At 47.5% G+C, this 8495-nt stretch overlaps 1 protein-coding gene across 5 annotated transcripts in view; it reads right to left on the bottom strand.

The window, feature by feature from the left end:
* Positions 1-2942: 2942 nt before the first annotated feature.
* Positions 2943-8495, bottom strand: part of MSI1 (musashi RNA binding protein 1) — a 61917-nt gene continuing 56364 nt past the window's right edge. For all 5 annotated transcript variants that reach the window (XM_081339150.1, XM_081339151.1, XM_081339152.1 and 2 more), the window contains one exon: positions 2943-6109. The gene's annotated coding sequence lies outside the window, so the exon portion shown is untranslated. The remainder of the gene's footprint in view (positions 6110-8495) is intronic.

The following is an 8495-nucleotide window of genomic DNA, read 5'->3' as shown; positions in this document are numbered from 1 at the left end:
TCTTGCTGCAGTTGTTAAGTGAAGCACTGCAGTTGTTAGTAACACCGCTGTGAAGTGAGTCTGGCTTCCCCATTTGACTTCGCTGATCAGAAATTCACAATAGGTCAGGGGTCTTCAAACTTGGCCCTTTTATGACTTGTGGACTTCAACTCAGCGTACCTGGCTGAGGAATTCTGGGAGTTGAAGTCCACAAGTCATAAAAGGGCCAAGTTTGAAGACCCTGCAATAGGTGATCACATGACCCCGGGACACTGCAACCATCGTAAATATGAGTCAGTCGTCAAGCATCCTAATGTAAATCACGTGACCACAGAGGATGCTGCAGTGGTCGTAAGTGTGAAAAAGGGTCATAACTCACTTTTTTCCAGTGCCTTTGTAATTTTGGTCACTAAATGAACTTGTCAAGCTATGGAGATCCCTTGCATTAGGACTGCCATGCTGCTTCTAGCTTGCCTACAATCCAGAGGGGGAGGGGAAGGTTTGGAGCACACAGGTGGTTGCTATCAGTGTGAGAGCCCAGGTCGTTGAAGAGATGTTTTTGGCAAATAAAGGTTTTCTTCTCATAACAAAAGCATGAAGACTAACTGGACAAAGTGGCCAGAGAGGGGAGGGAAAGTTTCACTCTTTTAATTTAGATTTAATTTAATTAAGTTAGAACAATTAACCAGTGGAACAACCTGCCTCCAGAGGTGGTGAATGCTCCAACACTGGAGGTTTTTAAGAAGAGACTGGACAGCCATTTGCCTGAAATGGTATAAGGTTTCCTGCCTGAGCAGGGGGTTGGACTAGATGACCTCCAAGGTCCCTTCCAACTTTTATTTATTTATTTATTTATTTATTTATTTATTTATTTATTTACTAACTAACTAACTAACTAACTAACTAACTAACTAACTAACTAACCTTTCCCCATCACATTGCCGGAGCTGGTATTCCTTCTATTGTGCTGGTGTGCTATGCCTAATAAAAGTGTTTCATTAGAGATCGCAACATCGCTGATGTGTTCCATCCAGAGGAGTTTTTTCTGATCAACAGATTTAATCAAAAGGCATTGTTTTTTGAAGTTGCAGCTCCCATAATCCAGTGTAAGAGTGTGTTTCCCAACCTTGGCCACTTTTAGATGGGTGGACTTCTGCTCCCAGAATTCTCCAGTCAGCACTAACTGCCTTCAGTATCTTCATCACGAAAAGCCTTTTCTCATCTGAAAACTGGAGATCTTTTTAGCAGAGTGAACTTTTTACACCGTCTGGTGGAAATAAAAGGTTTCGTGCTGCATCTGAAGGTTGTGGTGGAGACCAAGGTTATCGAGGTGGGAGAGGAGCTTCTGAGATCTTTCTGCTGGCAAAGAAAAAGGATGGACATTGCCAAAGGGAGAAGGGAAAATTCATCCTAAATATGAGCCTGGGAAATATTGTAAAAATCAATGGATGCTTAATGAAAATGTTCTATTAAAAAGCAAAGATGAACACACTGCTTTGCTGTTTTTTGGCAAGATTTGGTTCACACACAATATATACATATATCTGTATCATTAATCATCTATCTCATCTTTTTCTATTGTCTATGTTACTGCGCTTTGTGTGATCTCTATCATCCATCCATCCATCCATCCATCCATCCATCATCTATCTATACAGTGGTGGGATTCAAATATGTGAAAAACCAGTTCTCTGTGTGGATGCCGCTTCCGGAAGTCCATTCTGGGCAACAAAAAACTAGCTACCGGTTCTGCTGAAGTGGTACGAACCAGCTGAATCCCACCACTGTATCTTTCTTTCTTTCTTTTTCTTTCTCTTTCTTTCTCTTTCTTCCTTTCTGTCTATCTATCTATCTATCTATCTATCTATCTATCTATCTATCTATCTATCTATCTATCTATCTATCTATCTATCTATCTATCTCTGTCTATCTATCATCTATCGACATCCCTGTGAAACTTCATTTTCTTTTGACTCACTAACTTTTGCATCAATGCATGAACACTTACTTCAGTTTCATCCCTTGGCTTCATTCCTCATGCAGCACTCAAGGCAACACACACACTTGCTGGTGACTGTGACTGGAGCCCTGGCCACTAATGAATGTGAGAATTGGCTCTCCAGCAATGCCCTCAGTCACCCTACATTTGAGCGAGCTGCTTTGTGGAAATGCTCACCAACCAGGGACTTAAATCCAAGGCCTTAGCATTTGCAGTGTTCTGGAGTCTCAGTAGCATCACACAAAGCACAGCAACTTACGCCAAGGTAGAGAAGTAAGAGATCCCTCTCCCATGTGGCTGTTCCTCCCCCAAGGACGCCGGGTTTATTGGTCTGCTCAGGAGCTTCTGTTCAATACCGGCTGCACCCAACGCTCGGCCGTTACGTGAAGTATTAGGCCTGGTGAGCCTTGAGTCTGTCCCCATCTGGTGACTTTGCCCAGGGCTTTGAGCTCCCGGTCCTTAAGGGTGAACTTGTCAGGCTGCTGCTGGGGATCCATTTCCACCACTGGATCACACCCCAGATGTGCCCTTGGTTGCCCTTATCCTTAAGGCAGGATTCCTCTCCTTTTGTTTAGGGCAGGGCTAGGCAATCTTGGCCCTTTTTTATGACTCGTGGACTTCAACTCCCAGAATTCCTGAGCCAGCCACGCGGAAGGGAAAGGGAGAGGCTTCCAAGCTGAGCCATGCTGGCTCAGGAATTCTGGGAGTTGAAGTCCACGAGTCATGAAAGAGGCAAGGTTGCCTACCCCCAGCCTAGGACGCCCCAAGTACAGTACGCAGCACACTCCAGAGGTACCCATAGTTTGACTTTTAAGTCTCCTGCTAAGTCTGCAGCTGGTCAAACCTTTGCAATCCAAGCCACAGACCTGCACACCCACCTGGGGGCCCACTCTGGAAGAGCCCCCCCCTCCCCAAGCATCTTGAAACCCTCACCTTTTGCAGATCACAGAGCCAGAGCTGTTTTCAAATAATTTATTAGGAATTTAAAACAGAAAATCTGGGGGGGGGAAGGGGTTACAGGCATGGTGAGAACAAACATTGACATATAATAAAACCGGCTTAATAAAAAAACACAGCTTTATTTTCTTTTAAAAAAGAAGGTTGGCATAGAAGTAGCCCAGCATGTGTGCCAAGGAGGAGGTACAAGAGTGCCACGCGACAGTCACATCCCCTGACACACCCCCCCAGCCAAAGACTAGAATAAAAATAAACCCCTTCCATCAGACATTCCCAACCTGGAGCCCCCCCCTGCTGGCAGGGTTGAGAGGTGCTGCATCTTTCCTCTCCAGAGGCACCAGTTTTTTTGTGGGGGGGGGAACTGTGATAGATTGTGGCTGCTTTTTTATTTCTTCTTTAGAAAAAAAAACCAGACAAACATATTCATCTGAGTTAACAAAAATTATTGCTTTGTGTTTCCAGTATTAATTAGCTGAGTTTCCTTCTCTTCTCCCTCTTGCCACCAAGAAAAACTCTCCCAATATTTTTCACGTTGCTTAAGGGGGGATTCTGCCAGTGGGAATCTGGGGCCGGGAAAGGAAGAAGTTGAAGGAAGGAGGCGAAGGATCTGCAGGGAAAAGCTTATCCTTTCTTAGGATTTAGGCTGAGAGGCAAAACTCAAGAAGCTAAAAACTTGAATTAACACTAGCAGAAAGCTGGCCTGCAAGAAATGAGGTTCCTGGTGTCGTTTCCTCCCACCCCCTGCTGCCTCAATCGGACACGGGGGGGATACCCTCAAAAGGCTCAACTGTTTGACACTGCTAACTGCAGACCCCAATCCCCTCTCCCCGTGTCAATACCCAGCGTCTGCACGCTTTGGGGCTGCCGTGTGCAGAATTCCTCGCTCGAATCTAGAAAGTCTCAGGAAAATGGAGTAACCAAAGATGGCCACCATCTGGACAGAGCCTGGGCAGGAATGGGGGATAGCAGATCCCTCTTGCGGCACCTGGAGAAAATCTATCTATCCATTTCATTTTTATTATCAGCGCAATTGTAAGACCCTTGGCAGATATAAAACCCAAAAATATATTTGGGTTCTCAACTGAGCTTCAGGGGAGACCCTGAAGCTGAAAAGCAACGGACCCTCCCCCAAAGACGACTGAGGACAGCCCTGTTCCCTCCATCCACCCGCTGGCAAAGGGTGCAATGTGAATGCACTGCAAAGGAAGGGCAGACCCCTCCCCGCCCCCAGCCTCTCTGGGGCAACAGCCTCAAATGACACAGGGGGAGAGGAAGCAAGGCCTGGAGTGGGAAAGGCAGGGGATGCATTAGGGGAAAATAAACGTGGCTCTCTTTTCTGGAGAGAGCTCCTCTCCCCAGGCGCTGGAAAATCGATCTCCTGATATGGTCAAGCTCAAACAGCTGCTGCACCTCAGCTGCACATGGCTGCAAAAAGGAAAAAAATGTGTGTGTGTGTGGGGGGGGTTGCCTCTCCTTCCGAGACCCCTGAGACGGTCTGGATCTGCTCCACTCCTTGACTCCTTTGCCAGAGATGAGCAGATGCCTGTCCCCCAGACACCCCCAGCCCCTTGCAGGCCATGACCCCCCGTGGCAGAAAGTGGCAAATATTGAGAGAGTTGTCCCTGGGCCCAAGCATCAACGGAGACCAGCCGCCGGGCAAAAGTGCTCTTGTGGGCTCAGGCCACATGAGCGAGTGGCGACGTGGCCGGTGCATCTTGCTCAGCCTAACAGGCCCTGCTGGTTATGTGGCTCCCACCCAGCCCTCCCCACCCTGTCTCTTGCCCATCTCGCGGTCCTTCCCAGCCCTCCCCCTGCCCATCCCATCCCTGCCCTCCCACCCACCCCCTTCCATCTCATCAGAAGTCATAAAAGCTTACAGCAAAAGGTATAAAAAGAAAGGAGGTTTGTCGTGGTCCAAACAGAGAATATTGCTCACATTGTTGGCTTCAAAGCCCAAAAGAGGGAAAGAAAGAAAGAAAGAAAGAAAGAAAGAAAGAAAGAAAGAAAGAAAGAAAGAAAGAAAGAAAGAAAGAAAGAAAGAAAGAAAGAAAGAAAGAAAGAAAAGAGAGAGAAAAAGAAAGAGAAAGAAAGAAAGAAAGAAAGAAAGAAAGAAAGAAAGAAAGAAAGAAAGAAAGAAAGAAAGGGAGAAAGAAAGAAAGAAAGAAAGAAAGAAAGAAAGAAAGAAAGAAAGAAAGAAAGAGAAAGAAAGAAAGAAAGAATCAACGATCCAAGGTTCCTCTGCTGTGAAGACAAGGCCTAAGAGAGCCTTGCACAATTTACATATGATACAGAAAGATCAAGGGAAAAATACAGTAATAACAAACTCATAGGAGCCTAAAATCTAAAAACCAGGGAGAAAAAAAAATCAGAAATAAGGAATAGTGTTTTTTCTCACTTAGCAAAATATACAGTTTGTATTTGTTCCACAGCAATGCCCCGAGTGTTCACATCCTGTTAATTCTGTATGTCTCAAAAGCCTCACATTGACAGAAAAAAACATTCCTTGTTTAAAAAAAGAGAGACAGATAAACTATTAAACGCTTCAGCCTCTCAGCTGTCTCTCTCTCTCTCTCTCCCCCCTCCCCTCTTCGGAAATTGCTTTAGTTGTACATCAACCAGTCAGTCCTTTAAAAAGACTTTGTTCTTTTGTGACCGAGTCCATATTTTTCCCCATCTCAATATATATATATATATATATATATTTATATATATATCTAAAACAAACAAACAAAAGATTTCAAAGCCAAATAAAAATATTCCTTGATAAAAACTACCTACGCACAGTCACCAAAAAATAAAATAAAATAAACGGTTTTTCAGCAGCTCCGAAAAAGAGCGAAAGAACCAGGAAAATGAGAGTGCTGATCTCGCGCCACCCCCCCCCCGCCCCGACCTCCCCAAAATAAAAATAAAAAACCAAGAACTAACAGGCTAAGAAAATAAATAAAAGTAGAAGCAGTGGGTCAGAGGCTTGGGAGAAGTGTAAACGGTCTGTGGTTAGTAGCAGAGGAGACGGTCCTCGCCTCCCAATCCAGTGCTTTCTGGCCAGCGGGAGGGGGGGGGGGCTGGCCGGAGCCCAGCTGACAGCCACAAGTGTGCAGTTTTTGAATGAAAATGAAACCTTGGCTCATCCCTCCGGGTCTGCGGAGTCCTCCAGCTCGCTCACTGGGGAACCTGCGGGGAGCAGAGTGGAAAGCAAAGCAGCCCAGGTGACCATCGTCCCATTTGCCATCCGCCCAAAGGGGGCGGCGCGTACCCGTTTACTTATCCCATTTATATGCCGACCGTCTCACTGTCCAAAGGACTGGCAACCGCTTGCACGGACACCCCCCCCTTACTCGGCGGAGGCAGGCTTCTCCAGTCTGGTAGCCCCAGGGAGAGCAGAGGTGGGATTTACCTTGCTAGAACCCCCTGCAAGCCCATCGCCCCCTTGCGCTGTGCCCCCGAACGGGCTCCCCCAGCACACTGGGCCTCCTTGCCAGCATGCAATTAGACCAGAGTTTCCCAACCTTCCTGGCTTTGCGCACCAGCGGGGAGGGTGGGGAGAAGGGTCGGTTCCGTGTGAGTCGTGGGCTAGCGTGCACGCGTTCACCCACCACTTCCGCGGCCGGTTCCAAACGGCTCAAGGCCCGGTAGTAGGCTGCAGCTCAGGGGTTGGGGACCCCTGAATTAGACTACAGGAAGTCCTTGCTTAATGGTCATTGGACCCAAATTTCCACCACTAAGTGATGTGGTCGCAAAGCACAATGTCAAGTGACCACGTTGCTTAGGGTCGGCAATCCTGGGAGTTCCTGGCTACCCTGGAGCAGTTAAGCGAGGATCTGACTTGATCGTGGCTTCTGATTGTGCCTGTCAGCTTCCTCATTGGCTTTGTTTGTGAGAAACTGCTAACTGCAAACTGCAATTGTGTGACCGTGGGATGCGGCAGCAGTTGGAAATCCGGGACGGCTGGCACTTTGAGGACCAGTTACATGCATTACCCACTCAGCTCTGTTGCAAGTGGTTGTTAATGAGGACTGCCTGTAAATGGTTCAGGAATTCACCCTTCGGGGTCTTCCAGCTGAGACTGCACCATGGGAGAGCACGGGGGAGGCTTCCTTCTGTATGAGACTGCCACCCACCCCCCACAGCAGCAGCAGATGTGGCTCGGCCCCTACAGCAAGTGACTTGAAAAGCAAAAACTTCCTACTGTGGTTCTGCAGCACAGAAGCACCTTACATTGTTCAAGTTTTTGCTTTTCTCTCCAGCTGTTTTTCTGGAGGATGGTTAAGGTCAACTGGCTGAGCTAAGCTGTCCCCACACTATGACTGACTGGGAGGAGTTTAGAATTTAGAATAGAGCTGGAAGGGACCTTGGAGGTCTTCTAGTCCAACCCCCTGCTCAACCAGGAGAACCTATACCAGTGGTCCCCAACCTTTGTGACTTGGTGGCCTGGCTGCAGGGGGGGGGAATCGGGATGTGTGAGCAGTGGGCTGATGTATGCATGCATAACTTGACTTATGCAATTTGAGCTCCGCGCCCGTGTGCACACACGCAAGCCCACCACTTGGAAAACCAAGCTGTGCACAACTTGCCCGCCGCTCGCACAGCCCAATTCCAAATATGCCACGGCCCGGTAGTGGGCTGCGGCCCGGGGATTGTGGATCCCTGCCATTTACCATTTCAGATGTTACTTTTCCTTTGTGAGTGGCTTCCTCTTATATTTAACTGTTTGGAGTTAAATTTAATCTTCCTGTTTTAGCGCAGGGTTTCTCAAATGTGGCAAATTCAACTGCCAGAACTCCCCAATTGGCACGAATGCTCAGAGTTGACGTCCACGCATCTTGCCAAGGTTGGGAAGCACTGTTTACCTTCCTTCCAGGGAAGCATGCGGTGAGGAAACCATGTTGCACAAGAGACAATTCCCACAGCGCCTGCGCTGTGGGAGAGGAGCACTGCACGAGTTGCTCTGCTGCTCAAGCCACGAAAGTGTGCTTTGGTTTGACTGCATTCACACAGCAGCCTTAACCGCTTTTCTTAGCTTGCATAATATAGGGAGTCCTCAACCTGGGGCCGTTTGAAGGTCCAGTGGATCTACCCAGGGAAGGGGTACCAGCAAACAGGATTAAAAGTTCCGCCGTGTGCCCCACCTAGTCATGTGATTACACGTTGGCACTCAACAACTGGGTTTCACCGAGGGCTGTTTGCAGCATCCCACGGTCATGTGACTGTTTTACGACATTTTTGCTGAAAACAGGTATTTACTTCTGTTTCTCAGGAAAATCACAGCCTCAGCAAACCTTTAGTTTGCTTCATAACTGCCGATTCATTTAACAACTGCCGCAAAAAATAAATGATGGTTTTTATGACAACTATGACCATGATAGGTAGGCTCCATTATGGTTTTAACCTGAGGATTACCTGTACAGTGTACCCAACGGGCTTATTTGCTAAATTATATGTTGCTCTGGCCCTCAAAAGGGTCCCAAAGGGGGAGTGGGCTGAGCAAACGTAACCGCAGGGGGTCTTTATTTGACTGGTTCAAGAGGAAGGCAAGTCCAGCTAGTGAACTTCCGTCTGT

Source organism: Vipera berus, assembly GCF_964194415.1.
Source record: "Vipera berus genome assembly, chromosome: 14".
NCBI lineage: Eukaryota > Metazoa > Chordata > Lepidosauria > Squamata > Viperidae > Vipera > Vipera berus.
The sequence above is the reverse complement of the archived record's forward strand: the minus strand, read 5'-3'. Positions and strand labels throughout refer to the sequence as shown.